At 42.2% G+C, this 13,576-nt stretch overlaps 1 protein-coding gene across 2 annotated transcripts in view; it reads right to left on the bottom strand.

Annotated features, from left to right (window-relative positions):
- FBN1 (fibrillin 1) overlaps positions 1–13,576 on the bottom strand; it is a 189,338-nt gene that overhangs the window by 174,092 nt on the left and 1,670 nt on the right. The window lies entirely within an intron of this gene.

Below are 13,576 nucleotides of genomic sequence, written 5' to 3'. Positions count from 1 at the left end.
GCAGAAGAGCTAAGCAGTGGAGTTTTTTTTCCCTGCAGCTGTAAGGCCTGGATGAAAGTCAGGAATTCAGAATGACAGCCGGCATGGCCAAAGACTTTACTGACCTCGGTTTCCATCACAGTGAGAGTAGCCAAATACGGTAACTGATATTACTCAACACGAGGGACCTCGACCTGTCACAGAAACTTCCTAGCAATGCTGGAATGTGAAGATTTCATTCAATCTGACAGAGGGGTGCCATTTTCACTGTCAAGGAAACAGGACAACAGTTCTTAAGGGCAGTTTTCCCTTGTCAGTATAAAAATCAGCCTTGTTTCTAACAAAACGCTTCAGCTAGCACCGGCTAATAGAGGAAGCTTTACTTATTTAATCAATTTGAAGGGACACCCATCCCAAACAAGTGATTCTGGGCAGCGAACAATCATAGAATCCATGTAAAATTGTCTTGAAATGGTGTTGTGTCCCAGGCCCATGTAGGTAGTATTAGACGCAAACAGTTCCAAAAAAAAACCAGACTTTATTAGAACAGCTGAGAAATAACTCATTCTCAGTGTAGACCAAACTAAATTAAAGCAAATTCTTCATAACACAAATTCTTCAGTCTAATCACCAACCTTGGTATAATTAGGCAAACTGCCAAAGGCTTCTCTTGGCAAAAGTTCAGAAGAAGAAGACGCCGACAAGAGATAAGTGCAGCAAGACAAGAACAAGTCTATCAACGTTGTTTTCCAACAAAGAGCCCAAGAGCCGTTGCTGGTCTTTTAAGCCTTATGGGAGGAGCCAATCATCTCTTGGCCCTACTCCTGAGTCGTCCTCTATGCTTTAGCTGCTCTTGCCTTCTGGCAGCTCTTCTCATACATGCACTAGGAACAGGCTCCTCCTGTTCCTCTGCCTCTCTACTGTCAGCCTCTGGAGGCTCCGGAGTCCGCACATCACTCCCCGATGGCCCTGGCCCCATCTCTGCCTCCAACACAGAGCCCTCATCCAGGCCTTCCCCAGCCTCCAGGACTGGCCCATGTTCTCCCTCAGCCTCATCACTGTCTGACTCCATTGCCAGCTCCGTGGACCACAACAAATGGTAGGATTTCCTGTCTGAACAGGGGGTTGGACTAGAAGACCTCCAAGGTCACTTCCAACTCCGCATTGTCCAAAAACATTTCCATGGTCATGTGGCCAACATGATTATACACCATAGTGCACAGAATGCTGTTACCTTCCCATCGAAGTGGTACCTATTTATTTACTCACATTTGCATGCTTTCGAACTGCTAGGTGGGCAGGAGCTGGGGCAAGAACGGGAACTCATCCTGTCGCACAGCACTCAGATCTCAAACCTGGGCTGTCAGCTTTCGAGCTTACAAGCTCAGCATCTTTAACTGCTAAGCCATCAAGCCGCCCTTATTCATTTTAAACTTCTATCCCACCACATATGAATATATAGAAATCAGTTCCATGTCAGGCTGGACAGCCGCCACGTTGGATTCCTCACAACGCAACAAGCTAAAGGTGTGACTCTCCAAAAATGTGACCGATAACTCCCCATCTTCCTTATGACTCTCTTACTAAACAGCTGACTGCAGAAGGGACATTCAATAAAGTCTTAAAGGTAAAGGTTAGGGTTAGGGTTCCCCTCGCACATATGTGCTAGTCGTTCCCTACTCTAGGGGGCAGTGCTCATCTCCATTTCAAAGCCGAAGAGCCAGCGCTGTCCGAAGACGTCTCCGTGGTCATGTGGCCAGCATAACTAAACCCCAAAGGCGCACGGAACACTGTTACCTTCCCACCAAAGGTGGTCCCTCTTTTTCTACTTGCATTTTGTTTTACATGCTTTCGAACTGCTAGGTTGGCAGAAGCTGGGACAAGTACTTTTACTTTACTTTACTTTACTTTTATTTGATTTATATACCGCCCTACTCCCGAAGGACTCAGGGCGGTGAACAGCCAACAATAAAATACATATATACAAAATTTAAAAAGCAAAAATAAAATCGAATTAAATAGTTTGGCCCAGACAAATTAAAACCCCAATCAATTTAAAACAAATTTAAACTTTGAGTATTAAAAATATTAAAAATATTAAAATTGTTTAAAAAGAGGGAGAAAGTTAGGCCAGGCTTGCCTGGTGGAATAAAAAGGTCTTTAGAGCGCGGCGGAAGGTGCACAGATCCGGGATCCTCCGTATCTCCGGGGGGAGCTCGTTCCAGATAGTAGGTGCCCCCACAGAGAAGGCTCTCTCCCTGGGGTCTCCCCCTGGGAGCAATTGTGAATGGGAGCAATTCACAAATTCTAGTTATCCAAAAACAACATGAACCTCTTATAGATATGTGATTATTAACTATCCGTCAGTCAGTTTAGGAGAGCATCTTTAAAAAACAAACAAACCCTGAGCTTTAACATTTGGATTTATTTATATTGTGCAGGTGGGGCTGAAATTCTTTGAAGTATCTGCAAGGACATGGCCTAACCCCAAACTGTTCAGTGACAAATAGCTGTTGAGCCAAAGATGGAACATTTTTCCATCTTTTCTTTAGACTTCTGTTTGTTGTTGTTGTTGCTTCCCAGCCAAAAAGCCAGCTTGCCATCTTGTTCTACTTGGGTACACAGCATGGCACTAAGTACGATGAAAGCTTCCAGTCAGGTGCACCAGCCAGAAGTAGCAAGGGGGGGTGGAAAAAAATAACATTTGAGGTTTTCTCTCAGCCTAAACCAATATTTACCAGTATGGTAAGTCTGATCTTCGACAGCAGCCATTTAGTGGTAAGTAAGGGGTTGGAAATCGAAAAACCGTAAGCCTCAATTATAAATTGGAATATTAAAGTTACCGCTGAAGTATTCCAGACACCAACTTTCACCAAAGCGAGTGAGATTTGGACCGCAGGAGGCAAAGGCAGAGGAAGTTTTTAACTAAATGTTGTAGGCAATGGTGGGAGCTCTGCTCTATGTCAATTACAGCTTCTTAAAATGAGCATAGTTTGTCCTACTTCAACTAATCGTAAAGGCAAGAAGCTACATTCGCCAGGAATAACTTGGAATACAGAAAACACTCCTGAGATGTTGTCCAGCATCTTCTTTGGTTAAACGGATATCTTGCCTTTTCACCCACAGCGGAAGGTAACAAACAGGTAAATCAGTTCTCTGCAATTGTTTTCCCAACAACTCTGTGAGGTAAGGTAAAGGTAAAGGTTCCCCTCGCACATACGTGCTAGTCGTTCCCGACTCTAGGGGGCGGTGCTCATCTCCATTTCTAAGCCGAAGAGCCAGCACTGTCCGAAGACGTCTCCATGGTCATGTGGCTGGCATGACTCAATGCCAAAGGTGCACAGAATACTGTTACCTTCCCACCAAAGGTGGTCCCTATTTTTCTACTTGCATGCTTTTGAACTGCTAGGTTGGCAGAAGCTGGGACAAGTAATGGGAGCTCATTCCATTACACGGCGCTAGGGATTCGAACCGCCAAACTGCCAACCTTTCTGATCGACAAGCTCAGCGTCTTAGCCACTGAGCCACCGCATCCCCCCCCTGTGAGGTAGCTTGAGCTAAAACAGGATGGCTGGCCTAGAAAGCGGTCCCGAAATTCCATGCCTGAGGTTAGACCTGAACTTGGAGCCTTGCTCCATCTTGAATGCTCTAACCACTAAACCACACTGTTCCTATTCATTTAGGATTTGGGTCATGTTAGTTCAGCTGCCAGCCTTTCTCCACCCTCACGAACAAGTTATTTGCAGCAGTGGGGTCTTTTTTCATATGCTACCTTGATTGTAAAACCCCTGGCTCAAGGAGTTACGGGCAGTCCTCGATATATGACCCACTGCTTAGGAAATGTTCGAAGTTACAAGGGATCTCCCTAGAGCTACTTACGGTAGGACCTGGTTTCAAAGTTCCAATGTCCCCCATGATTGTGTGACCCCATTTTGGGCACTGGACAATTGGTTCATATTTATGACCGTTTGCAGCATTCCCTAGTCATGTTACTACGATTGTTGGCATTTTATTGTCCAAAAATTGGTGCTTATTTCCATTTCTGGCAAAAAAAAAAAAAAAAAAAAAACACCATCCTTTGGCTAAAATGGGTTCATTGAACGACTATCGCTTAACGACCGGTACAAAAGGCTGCAAAATCAGGCACGCTCACATGGTGATCCACTTAACAACCGCTGTGACTTACAACCATAATTCCAGGTTCAATTAGGATCATAAGTCAAAGACTACCTGTATTGGCCTCAAATTAACCTATTTTATTTACTCAGGTGTTTATTGCTTGGATCTTTAAAAAAAAATTACAATGTGCTAGCCGAGCATGTGGATATTTTAAACTGCCTTACTAGTATATGTTTCATTTACACTACGCTATATTCCTAGGCAGCTCATTATTTAAACAATATATTTTTGCTTTGCTTTAATTATACTGTGAACTGCCCTGGGATAAATATTTTGGTGGGTGGTATATAAATATTTGAAAGTTTAAAAAAAAAAATGCCAGCAGCTGCACCCATTCAGCGCCTGGTTCCTTTCAGCACTGATGTAATCAATAGGTAAGCCTATTTTGAATACAAGGGAAGAGATTGATAAATGTGGAAGCCAAAGGCCAAATTATGAAAACTGCTTAAGGGGACAGCTAATCTAATAGTTAAAAGAATAATTGAATATCAGAGTTGGAAGAGACCTTGTAGGTCAAGAGAAAATTATCTAATTTTTAGAATTTCTATCTTTCACTCCTGAATTTTCATCACACGTTGCTTACAGGATCAAAATTTTCATCCATTGTTTAATTGTTGTGGTTGGTATTGTTAGAGTTAAGAGGCAATGGGGTGCTACACTAATATAACCAGTAGTTCTACAGAGGAATTATTGAGTCTGTTATCTGCACCTCCATAACTGTCTGGTTTGGTTCTGCAACCCAACAAGACAGACACAGACTTCAGAGGATGATTAGAACTGCAGAAAAAACAATGGCTACCAACCTGCCTTCCACTGAGGACCTGTATACTGCAGGAGTCAAAAAGAGGGCTGTGAAAATATCTACAGACCCCTCGCATCCTGGACATAAACTGTTTCAACTCCTACCCTCAAAACGACGCTATAGAGCACTGCAGACCAGAACAACTAGGCACAAGGACAGTTTTTTCCCAAATGCCATCACTCTGCTAAACGAAGAATTCCCTCAACACTGTCAAACTATTCACTATGTCTGCATTACTATTACTATTAATCTTCTCATCGTTCCTATCACCCATCTATCCTCTCACTTATGACTGTATGACTGTAATTTTGTTTCTTGTATCCTTACGATTTATATTGATATTGTTTCCTGATTGCTTATTTGTACCCTATGACTATCATTAAGTGCTGTACCTTATGATTCTTGATGAACGTATCTTGTCTTTTATGGACACTGAGAGCATATGCACCAAGACGAATTCCTTGTGTGTCCAATCACACTTGGCCAATAGATATTCTATTCTATTCTAATTAATGTTCATGTCGCTGTTTTGATTTGCGTCTCTTGAACAACCGTTTGATTGGTTGTTCCTAATTTCTGATCATGTTTATCTGCGGTCTTCATAACACAAAAGCCTTATCTAGAAATTCATTCCATCCCTGGTTATGTGATCTGATTTTAACTAGAGACATCGGAGTTAGACCTGAAATTCTCTACCTACAAAATATATGTTCCACTATTGAATTATAACCTCTTGATCGATAAAACTTTAAAGTTACAGAGATTGCCCACGTATTGGTCTCTCCTGCCCAGTCCATAACTCTAATTTTTCTTCTTGTATAGTAAACGAACAAAAACTGAAGAATTATTCAGTACTTTTCATGATATCTCTACCAGAACTGTCACAATCAGAATTAAAGGCTGAATTACAGGGCTCCTGAATGTGTGTGTTAAAATATCAGTCATGACTTAAAAACCCCAATGACTGGATTCACAAAATACTGTAAGTTCAAACAAGCCAAGAAACTAAATTAAATTAAAAAAACTTGGCCACTTTTAAGACTTGTGGATTTCAACTCCCAGAATTCCCCATGGCTGGCTGAGGAATTCTGGGAGTCGAAATCCACAAGTCTTAAAGTGGCCAAGTTGGGAAACTCCTGTTATAGTTTAATGCAATGTGTGAATCTCATCAATGTATTTGACCCTGGTCCAGAAAAGAGGTTGGACGTTCCTATATTTGAACAAAGAATTCAGTTATTCTATCCTCCAGGAGGGGTTAAAAGAACAGTTGGGGAATCAGAAGTTTAAGGCCACTTAACTCCTCTGAAAATTCTCAATAAACATCCATCACGCATGTAAGAATCAAGTCAGATATTTTTTTAAAACCAGATGGATTCTTCTCTTCCACCACTACCCACCAGCCATTCTTTCTCTCAGAACTACAGTTACAAGAAAACAAAAGTCAACCAGCATCTGCTAATGATTTATACAATAATGCTTAGGTCTCCGAATATATTTGGAGAAGAATGAACTCTGAGAAAAAGGAGAAAGAATATGTATCTTCTTACAGAACTTGAGAATGTCGCCATCAATATTATTTTCCCCCAGTCGAGTGGAGAGTTAAGCAGATATTTAAAGAATTCCTTCACCTAAATGGATTGGATGTTTAAAAAAAAAAAACACTATGTCTGTTTGTATCATGTGTTTTCCCATCTTGGTTAAATTTATCCAACATGCCGCATTCTCAATATTGAGTTGCAATATTTTCTGGACATTTTTCTATGGGGGAATAAAGTTGCATAAATCATTCAAACGCTGATCTTTTTAAAAAACAGACATCAATCTCAATTTGATGTACTCAAAATTATTCTCTGTCTTCATAAATAATTCGCTGTTTTAGGGATGGGGGTTAATCATAGAAACCTATTATGTTCACTTAATGATGTGAGGTGTTGACTTTCAAGAATACTAGGCTCAGAATTCCAATACATTCCAAAATGTCAGAAAACTGCAATAATATCTAATGGAAACCCAAACTTGAAAACGTTGTTATGGAATCACAAAAGTGCTCACTTTTATGTGTCAGAAGACTCAAGTTTGCCTGCAAGTGCTAATTCACCTCTGAACACAAGTGCCAAATTCTCAAGCTATCTCAGAACAAACCCAAAACGTTTGTTCAGTGTTTCCAGGAGCAGGAACATAGATTAAAAGATGAACTTTGTGTGCGTGTGTGTGTGTGTGTAGGGAGAGACAGAGAGAAAGGATCCAATATATTACTGTATACACTGTATACAGTATACAGGTGTCGCAGTAGTTAGAATGCAGTATTGCAGGCTAATTCTGCCGACTGCCAGCAGTTCGATTCTCATTGGCTCAAGGTTGACTCAGCCTTCCATCCTTCCGAGGTGGGTAAAATGAGGACCCAGATTGTTGGGGGCAAATAGGCTGACTCTGTAAACTGCTTAGAGAAGATTGTAAAGTATATAAGTCTAAGTGCTATTGCTATATTGTATGGGGCTGGAGGCTAAAACATAAGAAGAACGGCTGCAGGAATTGGGTATGTCTAGTTTAATGAAAAGAAGGACTAGAGCAGTGATGGCTAACCTTTTTGCTGTCACGTCCCAAAAGCGGGGGGAGCATGGGAAGGTAGCGCACGTGCGTGCCCACACCCATAATTTAATGCACCCCACCCCACCCTCGTGTGCCCACCTCCCTGCACTCCCCCCGTTGGCACGGTGGGCCCGGTAGGCCCATTTTTCGCCCTCCCCAGGCTCCAGAGGTTTTCTAGGAGCCTGGGGAGGGTGAAAACAGCCTTCCCCACCCACCTGGAGGGCGGAAATGGCCTGTTTCCTGACTTCCAGTGGGACCAGAAGGCCCGTTTTTCGCCCTCCCCAGGCTCCAGAGGCTTTCTAGGAGCCTGTGGAGGCGAAAACGGCCTTCCCCACCCCACCCCCGGAAGCTGGAAACAGCCTGTTTCCCAACGTCTGGAGGGCCCAGAAGACCCGAATATCAGCTGGCCGGTGCGCACATGCACGCTGGAGCTGAGCTAGGGCAACGCTCGCGTGCCCACAGCTATGGCTCCGCGTGCCACCTGTGGCACGCGTGCCATAGGTTTGCCATCACGGGACTAGAGAGTGACATGATAGCAATCTTCCAATATCTAAGGGTCCACCCCAAAGAAGAGTGGGGTCAACTTATTCTCCAAAACACCTGAAGGCAGAACAAGAAGCAGCAGATGGAAACGAACCAAGGAGAGAAGCAACCTAGAATGAAGACATTTCCTGATAGTTAGAATAATTAATCAGTGGGACAGCTTGCCTCAACAGTGGGTGGATGAAGCAGTGGGTGCTCCATCACTGGAGCTTTTTAAGAAGAAACTGGGCAACCACTTGTCTGAGATGGTATATACAGGGTTTCCTGCTTGAGCAGAGGGTTGGACTAGAAGACCTTCAAGGTCCCTTCCAACTCTGTTATTCTGTTATATAGTAACAGAAGCCTTGATAGTACAGTGGTTTAGTGCACCCTGTTATTAACACAGCTGCCTGCAATTTCTGCTGGTTCGAATCTCGCCAAGGCTCAAGGTTGACTCAGCCTTCCATCCTTTCTAAGGTAGGTGAAATGAGGACCCAGATTGTGGGGGCAATAAGCTGACTTTGTATAAAATATACAAAAGGATGAAGGCTATTGCTTAGCGCATTGTAAGCCGCCCTGAGTCTCCGGAGAAGGACGGCATATAAATCAAATTAATATATATATATATATATATATCTAAACCCTTGTTTCTCAACTTTAATCAGCTGGGGAATTCTGGGGGTTGAAGTCCACCTATCTTAAAGGCACCAAGGTTGGAAAACGCTGCTCTAGATAATGAAATAGCAGCCAGCATCCTTTCCTCTTAGTGTTTAGGAAAAAAGCTTTGACCCGTCTTTAAAAAGATGTTTAGAGTGAGTAAAAGGGCCAATGTGATGCCCGCCTGCAGCTCTTGAAAGCTGCTATGTCTTTTTCTTGGACGGCACAGCTCCCCTCTACAGCTTCCACGACCTGATGCCAGAAAAAGGGAGTGGCTGTTTTTTAAGACCGTAGATAAGGGCGCCCATTCATAACTCTTTTTTTGGAATTAGGTCCAAGGCATTGCACAACCCTAAATCCTAGGCCTTGGAGATACTATAAAATATAGTTCACTTTATGTACACTTTGAATATCTTAAACAGCCTTGCAGTCTAGGGAAGGAAAGAAGGAAGGAAGGAAGGAAGGGGGAAGAAGGGAGGGAGGAAGGAAGGAAGGAAAGAAAGAAGGAAAGAAAGAAAGAAAGAAAGAAAGAAAGAAAGAAAGAAAGAAAGAAAGAAAGAAAGAAAGAAAGAAAGAAAGAAAGAGGGAGGGAGGAAAGAAAGGGAGGGAGGGAGGAAAGAAAGAGGGAGAGAGAAAGAAAGAAAGAGAGAGAGAGAGAGAGAGAGAAAGAAAGAAAGAAAGAAAGAAAGAAAGAAAGAAAGAAAGAAAGAAAGAAAGAGGAAGGGAGGGAGGAAGGAAGGAAGGAAGAAAGAGGAGGAGAGGGAGGGAGGGAAGAAAGAAAGGAAGGGAGGAAGAGAGGAAGGAAGGGAGGAAGAAAGAAAGAGGAGGAGAGGGAGGGAGGAAAGAAAGAAAGGAAGGGAGGAAGGAAGGAAGAAAGAGGGAGGGAGGGAGGAAAGAAAGAGAAAGAGAGAGAGAGAGAAAAAGAAAGAAAGAAAGAAAGAAAGAAAGAAAGAAAGAAAGAAAGAAGGAAAGAAAGAAAGAAAGAAAGAAAGAAAGAAAGAAAGAAAGAAAGAAAGAAAGAAAGAAAGAAAGAAAGGGTGAGAAAAAGGATTGGTGGAACTATAGACTTAGGGCCCCGTCAGAGGCGACAGTGGTATTTACTTCCTGGGCCCTTTTTCTCAGATAATCAATACAAGACTCTTAAGAACTCCTAAATCATGTGCCCAGAAGAGTATAAACTATGCAAATATGCAAACAAGCAAATCCTCCCCTCAAACAAGGAAGACATAGCAATGTCACTTCAAAATGATGCATAGACTATAATTCATCTTTAAACGTTTCATTTAATCATTAAATGTAATTTTCAAAAAAGAAAAAAAGACAGACTTGAATTAATCTACACAAGAGCTTATTCCAGTCTAGGACTGCAGAGTTTATTCTTTGCAAAGTAAACAACCACAATAAAGAATTTTTTTAAAAAAAAACGTTCTGCTTTTGCTTCCTCTTAGCTACAGTCAGAGGAGGCTGGAAATATTTTTTTTTTTTTTCAACTTCTCTGAAAATTTGCTTTGCTCTTGGAAAAGTTTTGAACTTTCTGGAGCCTGAAGGATTGGGAAGGGGAAAGTAGTCAAAAGACCAGTGTGTGAAATATCACAAAATGGATCAGAGACCCATTTGATCTGCCCACAATCCAAAAACAAAAGGAAGTAAAAGTATGTAATTCTTGCAGCCCATCAGGAGCTTAATGTACTTCCCAAATGATGTTCTAGGATACACTAAAATGATGCCAAAAAGAAATTCAAATCACAACCTTATTTTTTTTCCTCTTTGCATTACAATTATATATGTATGAACCAGTGGTGGGTTTCAAAAATGTTTACTATCGGTTCTGTGGGTGTGGCTTGCTGGGTGTGGGCGTGGCATGGTGGGCGTGGCAGGGGAAGGTTACTGCAAAACCCCCATTTCCTCCCGATCAGCTGGGACTTGGGAGGCAGAGAATTAACCTTCTGAGCCACAAGTTCTCCTCCCTTCATCAGCTTGAGCCAGGGGAAAGATTAAGTGTTTTTCTATCGAGGCACCTGGTCTACCCCAGCATGTCGGAGGGGGCATTCAACTGCCTGACATGCAGGAAGCCCAAGTTCGAATCCGAGTAAGGGTATGGCTAGCTGATGAAAGCTAAAAAGCTTGAAATAGATCTATACTAGTCTCCCTTTATTTCTTTATCAGCAAAATATAAATATTTGATAGATAGATAGATAGATAGATAGATAGATAGATAGATAGATAGATAGATAGATAGATATAGATATAGATATAGATATAGATATAGATATAGATATAGATAGATAGATAGATAGATAGATAGATAGATAGATAGATATAGATATAGATATAGATATAGATATAGATATAGATATAGATATAGATATAGATATAGATAGATAGATAGATAGATATAGATATAGATATAGATATAGATAGATAGATAGATAGATAGATAGATAGATAGATATAGATATAGATATAGATATAGATATAGATATAGATATAGATATAGATATAGATATAGATATAGATATAGATATAGATATTCAGAATAACACAGCTGGAAGGGACCTTGGAGGTCTTCTAGTCCAACCCAATATTCTCACGCACACTTGGTCAATCTTCACCAAGTCACAAGAAGGGCCAGTGTAAAACAAGGCAACCACCAGCCCCATTTGTAACTATGCTCCTAAAATCTTCAAGAAAGGCCCACCAGAATCTCTAGATGCTTTGTAAAAAGGCATTTTCCCCCCATTTTTTGGAACTGCCAGTAAAACTCCTGAACCTTGACCTTTCTGGTCCCATATTCAAATGCAAAATCCTGAAGGGAGCCCAAATTTGTCACTGCCGATGCATGGCCAAAAGAGAACGTTTCATATATAAGCCACTTAAAAGCAAAAATTGTATGAATGTGTTCTTTAAAAGAACATTCCCATAAATTCCACAGGACTTACTCTGACTTATTAAGTCTTAGCGGCTTTGTAGTTTAACCATAATACACAAGACCACAGCACAAAAAAGAAACAAAAACAAGATGCAACATTATAAACTCCAAATGAATCCACTTAGTGAAAGCAAACAGATATCCCAAGATTATTAACTGAATTATCACAGAGAAGAGCTGCCGGGCCTAAATATTCCTATTGTATTGTCTCAAGAAGAGACTAAGATATCCATTTGTCCTGAATGGTACAGGGTGGACTAGATGACCTCCAAAGTCCCTTCCAACCCTACTATTCTATATTCTAAATAGGCACAATCCATAATACCATAGTAGGATGGATCATTGCACATCAAAAACCAGGGAGAATGAATGAATGACCGGAGAATCTTTAGAACTTTAAAAACAACATCTCTAGCAAATGGAACACAAACTTTAGTGATACAACAGTTTGTGGCAATAACCCCCAATATTTATAGAGTAACATAGCTGGTGTTGAAATCAGATTTGTCTGCATCCAAATGCAATTATGGAAGCAAGCACAATACAGGAACATATGCACCTGTTTTAAATGTTTCTCTACGCCTCACTAAGTACCAAAAGATAACGCTAGATGTTGTCAGAGTTTAGCAGTTTATCTGTTCCTCGGAATTTAAGCAACTTAGCTCTGAAGGGCACCCAAAAAACTTCGCCAACTGATCTGACTATCCATTTCTCTCTTCTCCATGTTCACTACATACAAGAATCCCACTTCTGGCAACTGTTTTCCAGGAATTTAAGATTCACACATACAAGCACACACACACTTAAGCAGGGCAACCTCTTTTTAGGCAAGAATGCTAGCAAGTGAACTAGGAAATTCTGCATACAGAAATCCAGATTTTGCAATTCTAATTCAACTAAAATGTCTGATTTCATATGCATCCTGCCTGCAAACCATGTATTTCTTGAAATAAAAAGGAAATGGACTGCAATTTCTCAGCAGTCCCAGGCTGGAGACTTTTCCCCTCTTCTACCCCTTGAAATATTTCTAAGTTGAGCTTTAACCCTTCCACGAATCCACGTAGCCCACAGCCTATCTGTCAAAACCAGGAAGGCAAATTGTACTTCACGACAACTGAACGAGATGGGCAGCAAATGAATTTGATCAATTAAGGGGCCGTTGCAATAAAGGCGCATTCTCTAAGATGCTGCGGGATTTCTTGGCGGAGGGAAGGCAAGTCGGGTTTTTTTTTCACTAATTCAGGCCAGCTGACTGAGCCCCATTGGAAGCAAGCAAGGTTTCCTGGGACTCCAGCTGTGCGAGTCTTGTCTTTGCCACCTCTGCATCCTTTTCCTAGCCACGTTGCCAGGGAGACAAGCCCAGGAACCTGCTCCCTTTTCCAGACAACCCCACCCCCTCTTCCCCGGTTGCATCCTTCAGAAGCAGTTGAGCACATCGGGCGCCTCTTCCATCCCTTTGGCAAGTCAGGTGGGGCAGAAAAATCTCCAGCCCTTAAGAAGCAAAGCACGGGGGGGGGGGAGGGGAGGGAGGGAGGGAGGGATTTCTGGAAAGTTGGGTCCCGAGGATCAGCGGGTCCCCATTCCAGCCATCTCGAACCCTCCAGATGTGCAGGAGGAGAGGCAGAAGAGTAAAACAGTAACAATTGTTGGAAGGGACTTTGGAGGTCATCTAGTCCAACCCCCTGCTCAGGCAAGAGACCTGCGGTAGGGATTCGAACCTCCCGACCTTTCTGGTCGACAAGCTCAGCGTCTCAGCCACTGAGCCACCTTAGTCAAGCAGAAGAGCTCTTTGACAGCTTCCCATCTCCACATCTGGAGGCTGCAAGCTGGATTGGGATTCTGAGCCTGGAAAGCCACCAGAGAACCCCGCTGCGGGATTGGGGAGCAGGGCGGAGAGCTGTGTGTCCCCCCCCCCCAGA

Source organism: Pantherophis guttatus, chromosome 13 (assembly GCF_059756535.1).
Source record: "Pantherophis guttatus breed Tessera chromosome 13, ASM5975653v1, whole genome shotgun sequence".
Taxonomy (NCBI): Eukaryota; Metazoa; Chordata; class Lepidosauria; order Squamata; family Colubridae; genus Pantherophis; species Pantherophis guttatus.
Note: the sequence above shows the minus strand (reverse complement) of the source record. Positions and strands in the feature narration are given on the sequence as shown.